Source organism: Dendropsophus ebraccatus, chromosome 5, assembly GCF_027789765.1.
Source record: "Dendropsophus ebraccatus isolate aDenEbr1 chromosome 5, aDenEbr1.pat, whole genome shotgun sequence".
NCBI classification, from domain to species: Eukaryota; Metazoa; Chordata; class Amphibia; order Anura; family Hylidae; genus Dendropsophus; species Dendropsophus ebraccatus.
This window is the reverse complement of record NC_091458.1, coordinates 14,020,821-14,033,343: the sequence shown is the minus strand read 5'-3', so window position 1 is coordinate 14,033,343 and position 12,523 is coordinate 14,020,821. Positions and strand designations below refer to the sequence as shown.

General features: G+C 46.7%; 1 protein-coding gene across 1 annotated transcript in view; it reads left to right on the top strand.

The window, feature by feature from the left end:
• The first annotated feature begins 204 nt into the window (after window positions 1-204).
• MYO7A (myosin VIIA) overlaps window positions 205-12,523 on the top strand; it is a 121,776-nt gene continuing 109,457 nt past the window's right edge. The window contains exon 1 of the mRNA XM_069969537.1: window positions 205-356. The gene's annotated coding sequence lies outside the window, so the exon portion shown is untranslated. The remainder of the gene's footprint in view (window positions 357-12,523) is intronic.

The following is a 12,523-nucleotide window of genomic DNA, read 5'->3' as shown; positions in this document are numbered from 1 at the left end:
GGTTACACTGTAGCCGTCATGGTGCTGCGGACTCTATTGTCCTCTCCTCTATCTCAGCCATTGTCACTCCTCACGCCGGCTGCCATCCAACAATGCCAGGGCACTATCACTTACCACACTCCACCCCGGGCTGTGATGTCACAGAGAGCAGACCTCTGCCCTGAAATCTCCTCCTCTCTTTAAGAAGGATCAGTGGACATGAATGGGCAGCCTGTTCCAGGCAGGATCCCACCGGGCGGCCGCACACAGGTAGCAGTCTCCACCTGCCGCACAGGACTGGGGGTCTGCAGCCCCCTGGATCCCCCAGCCCACCTGGGCACCTGGAGGTCAGCACAAGGCTCCCTGGACGGTATATGGTGAGTACGGCTGAGAACTCTTCTCTTCTGTCTCCGGCTACAATTGCATTCTGCAAGGATTTGCTTAATCTCCTTAAGACTCAGACTTATCAGCCCCGACACAACTTGGGTTTTTCTTGTGAATTTGCACAAGGAATGTTTGCGTTCACAAGTGACGGAACTTTCCCACATATCTGCAGAGACTGCAGTGTCCTTATTGTGGTCACCCAGCTTTCCTAGCACCCTGATAGGTCTATACGTATAGTGTCATACATGTACATTCCCTTCCCTACTGCTTTGCTGGTCCTTACTGTACTAATGAACCAGGAAGCTCAGGATGAACACTTCACTAGCAGAGATTGCTTATGGATCACCACTTATAATGAATTGGGGAGAAGTAGTCAAGACAAGGAATAGCTCTCTGTGTACGGCGCTGCAGAATATGTTGTTGCCATATATCGTTATTCCTTGTAATTAAATTCTATGGGTGAAGCATGAAAGGGGCACTGTGCTCCAAAAAGATGGGGGCGCAGCTCCCAGACCCTCAAACCTCTATGACAGGAATGAGTTAAGACTGGTAGGAGCTGAGCAGATTGATACATTGTTAAAAGGAAAAAATTTCATAGTCCAGAGGGCGGAGTCACTCAATGATTGACAGCTCTGCCAATAATGCAGCCATGCCTCCTCGATAGTAAAAATGTGTCACTATGGGATTCTGCGCATACTCACATCTGCTACATCTGTATGTACATGTTGGATGCAGACACCTGGGATCACCTAACCACTATATATATATATATATATATATATATATATATATATATACAAACACAGAGTACCACTGTAGCAGCCCCCCAGCTGTGAGAAGTATGGGGTCTGGCAAACAAAATGTCATTCAATCAGAGCTGTACCCGGTGGCTCCTGGGCTCCAATATAAAATCTATACCAGGGCCTGCCACCTGCTAAGTGATCCTTATAATACTGGGGTCTTCAACCGAAACCTCTGCACCCCCTATATATACTTTCCTGCATTCACTGACAGCAAGCAGGGATCTTGAAAATTTAGTCTGGCTGCTTGCTTCCAAAAAAGGTTGTGTATGGTATTACAGCTCAGCCCTATACAAGGCAAACTGCAATACCTGAGACAACCAGGCGTGGCGCTATTTTAGGAAGAAAGCTGCCTTGCTTGGATCACCCATTTTATGAACCTGAGCTCATCACCTCAGTGCAATCACTGTCTGATTACATGGTTGTGACAGCAGTAGGGCTGTGTACTGCACTGATACTATACAGCAGAGGGGCTGTGTACTGCACTGATACTATACAGCAGGGGGGCTGTGTACTGCACTGATACTATACAGCAGGGGGGCTGTGTACCGCACTTATACTATACAGCAGAGGGGCTGTGTACTGCACTGATACTATACAGCAGAGGGGCTGTGTACTGCACTGATACTATACAGCAGAGGGGCTGTGTACCGCACTGATACTATACAGCAGGGGGGCTGTGTACCGCACTGATACTATACAGCAGGGGGGCTGTGTACAGCACTGATACTATACAGCAGGGGGGCTGTGTACTGCACTGATACTATACAGCAGGGGGGCTGTGTACTGCACTGATACTATACAGCAGGGGGGCTGTGTACCGCACTGATACTATACAGCAGGGGGGCTGTGTACTGCACTGATACTATACAGCAGGGGGGCTGTGTACTGCACTGATACTATACAGCAGGGGGGCTGTGTACTGCACTGATACTATACAGCAGGGGGGCTGTGTACCGCACTGATACTATACAGCAGGGGGGCTGTGTACCGCACTGATACTGTACAGCAGAGGGGCTGTGTACTGCACTGATACTATACAGCAGAGGGGCTGTGTACCGCACTGATACTATACAGCAGAGGGGCTGTGTACCGCACTGATACTATACAGCAGAGGGGCTGTGTACCGCACTGATACTATACAGCAGAGGGGCTGTGTACTGCACTGATACTATACAGCAGAGGGGCTGTGTACTGCACTGATACTATACAGCAGAGGGGCTGTGTACTGCACTGATACTATACAGCTGGGGGGCTGTGTACCGCACTGATACTATACAGCAGGGGGCCTGTGTACCACACTGATACTATACAGCAGGGGGCCTGTGTACCACACTGATACTATACAGCAGGGGGGCTGTGTACTGCACTGATACTATACGGCAGGGGGGCTGTGTACAATACTGATACTATACAGCAGGGGGGCTGTGTACCACACTGATACTATACAGCAGGGGGGCTGTGTACTGCACTGATACTATACAGCAGGGGGCCTGTGTACCACACTGATACTATACAGCAGGGGGGCTGTGTACTGCACTGATACTATACAGCAGGGGGGCTGTGTTCTGCACTGATACTATACAGCAGGGGGCCTGTGTACCGCACTGATACTATACAGCAGGGGGGCTGTGTACTGCACTGATACTATACAGCAGAGGGGCTGTGTTCTGCACTGATACTATACAGCAGGGGGCCTCTGTACTGCACTGATACTATAAAGCAGGGGGGCTGTGTACTGCACTGATACTATACAGCAGAGGGGCTGTGTACTGCACTGATACTATACAGCAGGGGGGGGCTGTGTACTGCACTGATACTATACAGCAGGGGAGGCTGTGTACTGCACTGATACTATACAGCAGGGGGGCTGTGTACTGCACTGATACTATACAGCAGGGGGGCTGTGTACTGCACTGATACTATACAGCAGGGGGGCTGTGTACTGCACTGATACTATACAGCAGAGGGGCTGTGTACTGCACTGATACTATACAGCAGGGGGGGGCTGTGTACTGCACTGATACTATACAGCAGGGGAGGCTGTGTACTGCACTGATACTATACAGCAGGGGGGCTGTGTACTGCACTGATACTATACAGCAGGGGGGCTGTGTACTGCACTGATACTATACAGCAGGGGGGCTGTGTACTGCACTGATACTATACAGCAGATGGGCTGTGTACCGCACTGATAGTGTCGCTGATAGGTTAAATGCCTTTTAATCCCTGGTAATTGCATCTCCCCAGGGTCACCTAATAATGCTGTAACCTGACTGCCCTGACACTGCTGTACTGTGTTACACCGAGCCCAGCTGAACCCACAAAGCGTGACAGTACCTCCTAAATCATTCAAAGTGTTTATCTGGCAATCTGGGGTGGGGGCTGCAGATGTAGGGGGATGTCCATGCTTGGTGTTTACATACCATGCCCAGAAATGACCATCAAAGAGAACCATCTAATCGGTCTAAGGCTTCCCTAACAGTGCCAGTCTAGTATGCTTCTTACAAACAGTGCCAGTATAATGCTTCCTTTACAGGATAGCTTCACAAGCAGGGAACATCCGCTGAGCTCTGAACCTGCATCTCCATAGAGAACACCCACCAAGCTCTAATCCTGCAGCTCCATAGAGAACACCCACTGAGCTCTAATCCTGCAGCTCCATAGAGAACACCCACCAAGCTCTAATCCTGCAGCTCCATAGAGAACACCCACTGAGCTCTAATCCTGCAGCTCCATAGAGAACACCCACCAAGCTCTAATCCTGCAGCTCCATAGAGAACACCCACCAAGCTCTAATCCTGCAGCTCCATAGAGAACACCCACCAAGCTCTAATCCTGCAGCTCCATAGAGAACACCCACTGAGCTCTAATCCTGCAGCTCCATAGAGAACACCCACTGAGCTCTAATCCTGCAGCTCCATAGAGAACACCCACTGAGCTCTAATCCTGCAGCTCCATAGAGAACATCCACCAAGCTCTAATCCTGCAGCTGTATAGAGAACACCCAATGAGCTCTAATCCTACAGCTCCATAGAGAACACCCACTGAGCTCTAATCCTGCAGCCCTATAAAGAACACCCACTGAAGTCTAATACAGGTCCAGTAGCTCCATAGAGCTGCTGGACCTGTATCTTTATAGAGAACACCCACTGAGCTCCGAACCTGCATCTCCATAGAGAACACCCACTAAACTCTAATCCTGCAGCTCCATAGACAACACCCACTGAGGTCTACACCTGTAGCTCTATAAAGGACACTCATTGAGCTTTAATCCTGCAGCTCTATAGAGAACATCTTCTAAGATCTAATTCTGCAGCTCCAAAGAGAACACCCACTGAGCTCTAATCCAGCAGCTTCATAGAGAACACCCACTGATCTCTAATCCTGCAGCTCCATAGAAAACACCAACTGAGCTCTAATCCTGCAGCTCTGAACCTGTGGCTCCATAGAGAACACCCACTGATCTCTAAACTTCTATCTGCATAGAAAACACCCATTTAGATTTAATCCTGCATCTACATAGAGAACACCAACTGAGCTCTAATCCTGTAGCTCCATAAAGAACACCCACTGAGCTCTGGACCTGTATCTTCATAGAGAACACCCACTAAGCTCTAATCTCACAGCTCTTTAGAAAACACCCACTAAACTCTGAACCTGCATCTCCATAGAGAACCACTGAGCTTTAATCCTGAAGCTCCACAGAGAACACCCACTGAGCTTTAATCCTGCTGAACTATAGAGAACACCCACTGAGCTCTGGACCTATAGCTACACAAATATGGAACATGCACTGAGCTCTAAACTGAGCTCTAAACTGAGCTCTAAACTTGCAGCCCTACAAGCATCTCAGAGAAATCAGAGGTGGAAAATATAAGAAACAAAACAGCCCATAGCAGCCCAGATGCACAGACCTGCTTATAAATACTGTCTCTCTATACACCTCCCATATCTGTGCTGTCACTATACACCTCCCATATCTGTGCTGTCACTATACACCTCCCATATCTGTGCTGTCACTATACACCTCCCATATCTGTGCTGTCACTATACACCTCCCATATCTGTGCTGTCACTATACACCTCCCATATCTGTGCTGTCACTATACACCTCCCATATCTGTGCTGTCACTATACACCTCCCATATCTGTGCTGTCCCTATACACCTCCCATATCTGTGCTGTCACTATACACCTCCCATATCTGTGCTGTCACTATACACCTCCCATATCTGTGCTGTCACTATACACCTCCCATATCTATGCTGTCTGTCACTATACACCTCCCATATCTGTGCTGTCACTATACACCTCCCATATCTATGCTGTCTCTCTATACACCTCCCATATCTGTGCTGTCACTATACACCTTCCATATCTTTGCTGTCACTATACACCTCCCATATCTGTGCTGTCACTATACACCTCCCATAGCTGTGCTGTCACTATACACCTCCCATATCTGTGCTGTCACTATACACCTCCCATATCTGTGCTGTCACTATACACATCCCATATCTGTGCTGTCACTATACACCTCCCATATCTGTGCTGTCACTATACACCTCCCATATCTGTGCTGTCACTATACACCTCCCATATCTATGCTGTCACTATACACCTCCCATATCTATGCTGTCTCTCTATACACCTCCCATATCTGTGCTGTCACTATACACCTTCCATATCTTTGCTGTCACTATACACCTCCCATATCTGTGCTGTCACTATACACCTCCCATATCTGTGCTGTCACTATACACCACCCATATCTGTGCTGTCACTATACACCTCCCATATCTGTGCTGTCTCACTATACACCTCCCATATCTGTGCTGTCTTTCTATACACCTCCCATATCTGTGCTGTCACTATACACCTTCCATATCTGTGCTGTCACTATACACCTCCCATATCTGTGCTGTCACTATACACCTCCCATATCTGTGCTGTCACTATACACCTTCCATATCTGTGCTGTCACTATACACCTCCCATATCTATGCTGTCTCTCTATACACCTCCCATATCTGTGCTGTCACTATACACCTTCCATATCTGTGCTGTCACTATACACATCCCATATCTGTGCTGTCACTATACACCTCCCATATCTGTGCTGTCACTATACACCTCCCATATCTGTGCTGTCACTATACACCTCCCATATCTGTGCTGTCACTATACACCTCCCATATCTGTGCTGTCTCTCTATACACCTCCCATATCTGTGCTGTCACTATACACCACCCATATCTGTGCTGTCACTATACACCTCCCATATCTGTGCTGTCACTATACACCTCCCATATCTATGCTGTCACTATACACCTCCCATATCTGTGCTGTCTCTCTATACACCTCCCATATCTGTGCTGTCACTATACACCTCCCATATCTGTGCTGTCCCTATACACCTCCCATATCTGTGCTGTCCCTATACACCTCCCATATCTGTGCTGTCACTATACACATCCCATATCTGTGCTGTCACTATACACCTCCCATATCTGTGCTGTCACTATACACCTCCCATATCTGTGCTGTCATTATACACCTCCCATATCTATGCTGTCACTATACACCTCCCATATCTATGCTGTCTCTCTATACACCTCCCATATCTGTGCTGTCACTATACACCTCCCATATCTGTGCTGTCACTATACACCTCCCATATCTGTGCTGTCACTATACACCTCCCATATCTGTGCTGTCACTATACACCTCCCATATCTGTGCTGTCACTATACACATCCCATATCTGTGCTGTCACTATACACCTCCCATATCTGTGCTGTCACTATACACATCCCATATCTGTGCTGTCACTATACACCTCCCATATCTGTGCTGTCACTATACACCTCCCATATCTGTGCTGTCACTATACACCTCCCATATCTGTGCTGTCACTATACACCTCTCATATCTGTGCTGTCTCTCTATACACCTCCCATATCTGTGCTGTCACTATACACCTCCCATATCTGTGCTGTCACTATACACCTCCCATATCTGTGCTGTCACTATACACCTCCCATATCTGTGCTGTCACTATACACCTCCTATATCTGTGCTGTCACTATACACCTCCCATATCTGTGCTGTCACTATACACCTCCCATATCTGTGCTGTCACTATACACCTCCCATATCTGTGCTGTCACTATACACCTCCCATATCTGTGCTGTCACTATACACCTCCCATATCTGTGCTGTCTCTCTATACACCTCCCATATCTGTGCTGTCTCTCCATACACCTCCCATATCTGTGCTGTCACTATACACCTCCCATATCTGTGCTGTCTCTCTATACACCTCCCATATCTGTGCTGTCCCTATACACCTCCCATATCTGTGCTGTCCCTATACACCTCCCATATCTGTGCTGTCCCTATACACCTCCCATATCTGTGCTGTCACTATACACCACCCTTTCTCTACATATTGTAAGTGAAGTCATTCAGTTAGTTAAAAATAGATGTATTATAAACAAGAAATAAACCAAGGTATAGAGCAGACATGTCAGGTGTCCCTGCAGAGTATTGCTCCAGCTCCTCCCTATATAACAGCCTATATTCTGCAGAGTATTGCTCCAGCTCCTTCCTATATAACACCATATATTCTGCAGATTATTGCCCCAGCACCTTCCTATATACTGTATGAGCTTCAGACCCCTCTGTGCTCTGCCATGTCCTAGTGCAGGACCTGTGGGCATCAGAAAAGAGGAGCCAGGAACACTCAGTGTTTAAAAAGTAAACAAAAGATCCTGCCAGACATGTGGAGAAGAACCTCCAGGGAGATTTTAGTGGGGATGTAAGATAACTGGGCCGACCACTCAGCCACCAAGGTGCCCAACTTCAGTCTTTCAGAATGGCTATTTCCAGGAAGAAGGGACCGCAATGGGGGTAAACATCACCCCAACAGCCAGAAATGCTGCTGCTCAAGTAAAACCATCTATTTATATACTCTGAAGTAGCACAGACTGTAAGACAGAGGGGTCTAAGTGATACTAATGCTACTAATACACTGTCCGTTCTTTCTGCTCTGATTCTGATTTTGCTCTGGTGTTATTCAGGGTCAGGACTCTATCAGGGAGAGGGTGACTATCGCTGCTTACAGCATCACTAGTCATGTGTAACTAACTGGACAGGGACCGGGGCTTGAGCACCCCGGCAGTTCCTGACACGGCCATTGGTGGCAGCAGAGGGGCTGTGTCACCCCTTACTGCTGCTACTCAATGTAAAGACTTTATTAAATCTTTATTAAAAACTTTTACCCCCAATACAAACCCCCTTTAATACCCAAAGGCCACATGTAATTGTGAACGTGCCCTTTAAGCATGAAGCTCTGCATAAAGTACGACTGCAGTCGTAGTAAACCTTGACCTTTCTGTTACTCTGTGAATGTTTAGAACGTTTCTGTAAAATAAATCACGGATTTACGATCGTGAACGTTCATTCCCACCCGCAGCAGAGGGACCAGTGTGTAGAACAACCCTCCCCCCCCCCCCAGCCCCTCCCTTATCTAGTGGTTTGTATGTAAAGGGATTAATGACAACAATCAGCGCTGATCAGTGATTGAGGAAAGTATTCAATTACTCAACAGCACCACCGCAGGCGAGATGAAGTATTACACCCAAATCAGTAGAGTGTGGATGTATTGGGGTCCTCCAAAGAGAAAGACTCTTAATATCCCCCCCCCACCCCCCACTATGGCTGATTGATGACCGTCCCTAATGAGGACCCCCACTTCTGTTAAATCACCCAAACTTTATTGAAAGTATGTTTTTTTTTTCTTTTTTTTTTTTTTTTTTTAACTAGACAACCTCCAAATATTAATGTTATTAAAGGGTTAATGCTGAGTCCCCTCTGAATACAATGGACGTTCCCCGCTTCAGTGTTACTGGCCGCGTCTCCTCCGCTGTGACCGGCAGAGGCTATTCATGAGCACAGACCAAGCAAGGCCATAAAATCTTTATGAGGTGTCGCATTGTTAGAGAACAGCGCAAAACAACAACAAGCAGCCGTCCGTTCTGTAGATGGGATCGCCGCCTCCTATGACGGACATCAATTATGTAGTGATAATCTCTAAAGAACTAATACAGCGTATATACGTAGTGGAGGGGATAATGCTATATCCTGTGGTGTCCGCTCTCAGGTTCAAGGTTCCTACTGACTGCAGGTTTAATGGTTGCAGTACCATCAATGACCACTGGTGGTGCTGTGGGTTCACTGTAAGGAATCATTTGTACTCTACAGTAGTCAGGAGTCGGGTATACCCAGGATTCATAGCTTGTGATATAGTGTGTTATATAGCGTGTGACATGTCTGCCACAAGATATATATATATATATTTTATATATATATATATATATATATATATATATATATATATATATATATATATATATGAGCAGCACGATGGCTATCCCCTCACTGTCCTCCCCCAGACTCCTCTGTCCTCTTCCAGACTCTTCTGTCCTCCTCCAGACTCTTCTGTCCTCCTCCAGACCCTTTTGTCCTCCTTCAGACTCCTCTGTCCTTCCCCAGACTCCTCTGTCCTCCTCCAGACTCCTTCCTGGTGGGATCCTCAAACAATTATCATTTCTGATGTGAATAGATGAAACCCTCCTTTGGACATCCCTGTAAGCACATGCAGTACTGACAATGGCCACTTGTGTGTGCTATAGAGTCATCCTGCTCCAGCTCAGCTATTTGTAGACTATAGTAAATCAGAATTATATATACCCTCCATATGGTTTATATCAGCCGGGCTGCCGACACTATACACTCCCAGCACCAGTCATGTCTGATCTGTGACTAGTGCTATATAGGATATGTATACTGTGGGAGGATAGCTGAGTAATATACTGTATGCACTATGGGGGGCAGCTGTGTTATATATACAATATGGGGGGGGGGGGGCAGCTGTGCTATATATATAGTATGGGGGGGGCAGCTGTGTTATATATACAGTATGGGGGGCAGCTGTGCTATATATACAGTATGGGGGGCAGCTGTATTATATATATATATATATATATATATATACAGTATGGGGGGGCAGCTGTGCTATATATACAGTATGGGGGGCAGCTGTGTTATATATACAGTATGGGGGGGGGCAGCTGTGTTATATATACAGTATGGGGGGCAGCTGTGTTATATATACAGTATGGGGGGGCAGCTGTATTATATATACAGTGTGGGGGGGCAACTGTGCTATATATACAGTATGGGGGCAGCTGTGTTATATATACAGTGTGGGGGGGCAGCTGTGTTATATATACAGTGTGGGGGGGCAGCTGTGTTATATATACAGTGTGGGGGCAGCTGTGTTATATATACAGTATGGGGGGCAGCTGTGTTATATATACAGTGTGGGGGGGCAGCTGTGTTATATATACAGTGTGGGGGGCAGCTGTGTTATATATACAGTATGGGGGGCAGCTGTGCTATATATACAGTATGGGGGGGCAGCTGTGTTATATATACAGTGTGGGGGCAGCTGTGTTATATATACAGTATGGGGGGCAGCTGTGCTATATATACAGTGTGGGGGCAGCTGTGTTATATATACAGTATGGGGGGCAGCTGTGCTATATATACAGTATGGGGGCAGCTGTGTTATATATACAGTATGGGGGGCAGCTGTGCTATATATACAGTATGGGGGGCAGCTGTGTTATATATACAGTATGGGGGGCAGCTGTGCTATATATACAGTATGGGGGGGCAGCTGTGTTATATATACAGTATGGGGGGCAGCTGTGTTATATATACAGTATGGGGGGCAGCTGTGTTATATATACAGTGTGGGGGGCAGCTGTGCTATATATATAGTATGGGGGGGCAGCTGTGTTATATATGTAGTATGGGGGGCAGCTGTGTTATATATACAGTATGGGGGGCAGCTGTGTTATATATACAGTATGGGGGGCAGCTGTGCTATATATACAGTATGGGGGGCAGCTGTGTTATATATACAGTATGGGGGGCAGCTGTGTTATATATACAGTATGGGGGGCAGCTGTGTTATATATACAGTATGGGGGGCAGCTGTGTTATATATACAGTATGGGGGGCAGCTGTGTTATATATACAGTATGGGGGCAGCTGTGCTATATATACAGTATGGGGGCAGCTGTGTTATATATACAGTATGGGGGGCAGCTGTGTTATATATACAGTATGGGGGGCAGCTGTGTTATATATACAGTATGGGGGGCAGCTGTGTTATATATACAGTATGGGGGGCAGCTGTGTTATATATACAGTATGGGGGCAGCTGTGTTATATATACAGTATGGGGGGCAGCTGTGTTATATATACAGTATGGGGGGCAGCTGTGTTATATATACAGTATGGGGGGCAGCTGTGTTATATATACAGTATGGGGGGCAGCTGTGTTATATATACAGTATGGGGAGCAGCTGTGTTATATATACAGTATGGGGGGCAGCTGTGTTATATATACAGTATGGGGGGCAGCTGTGTTATATATACAGTATGGGGGCAGCTGTGTTATATATACAGTATGGGGGCAGCTGTGTTATATATACAGTATGGGGGGCAGCTGTGCTATATATACAGTATGGGGGCAGCTGTGTTATATATACAGTATGGGGGGCAGCTGTGCTATATATACAGTGTGGGGGCAGCTGTGTTATATATACAGTATGGGGGGCAGCTGTGTTATATATACAGTATGGGGGCAGCTGTGTTATATATACAGTATGGGGGGCAGCTGTGTTATATATACAGTATGGGGGCAGCTGTGCTATATATACAGTATGGGGGGCAGCTGTGTTATATATACAGTATGGGGGGCAGCTGTGTTATATATACAGTATGGGGGGCAGCTGTGTTATATATACAGTATGGGGGGCAGCTGTGTTATATATACAGTATGGGGAGCAGCTGTGCTATATATACAGTATGGGGGGGGGCAGCTGTGCTATATATACAGTATGGGGGGCAGCTGTGTTATATATACAGTATGGGGGGCAGCTGTGTTATATATACAGTATGGGGGCAGCTGTGTTATATATACAGTATGGGGGCAGCTGTGTTATATATACAGTATGGGGGGGGGCAGCTGTGTTATATATACAGTATGGGGGCAGCTGTGTTATATATACAGTATGGGGGGCAGCTGTGTTATATATACAGTATGGGGGCAGCTGTGCTATATATACAGTATGGGGGGCAGCTGTGTTATATATACAGTATGGGGGGCAGCTGTGTTATATATACAGTATGGGGGGGGCAGCTGTGTTATATATACAGTATGGGGGGCAGCTGTATTATATATACAGTATGGGGGGCAGCTGTGTTATATATACAGTAT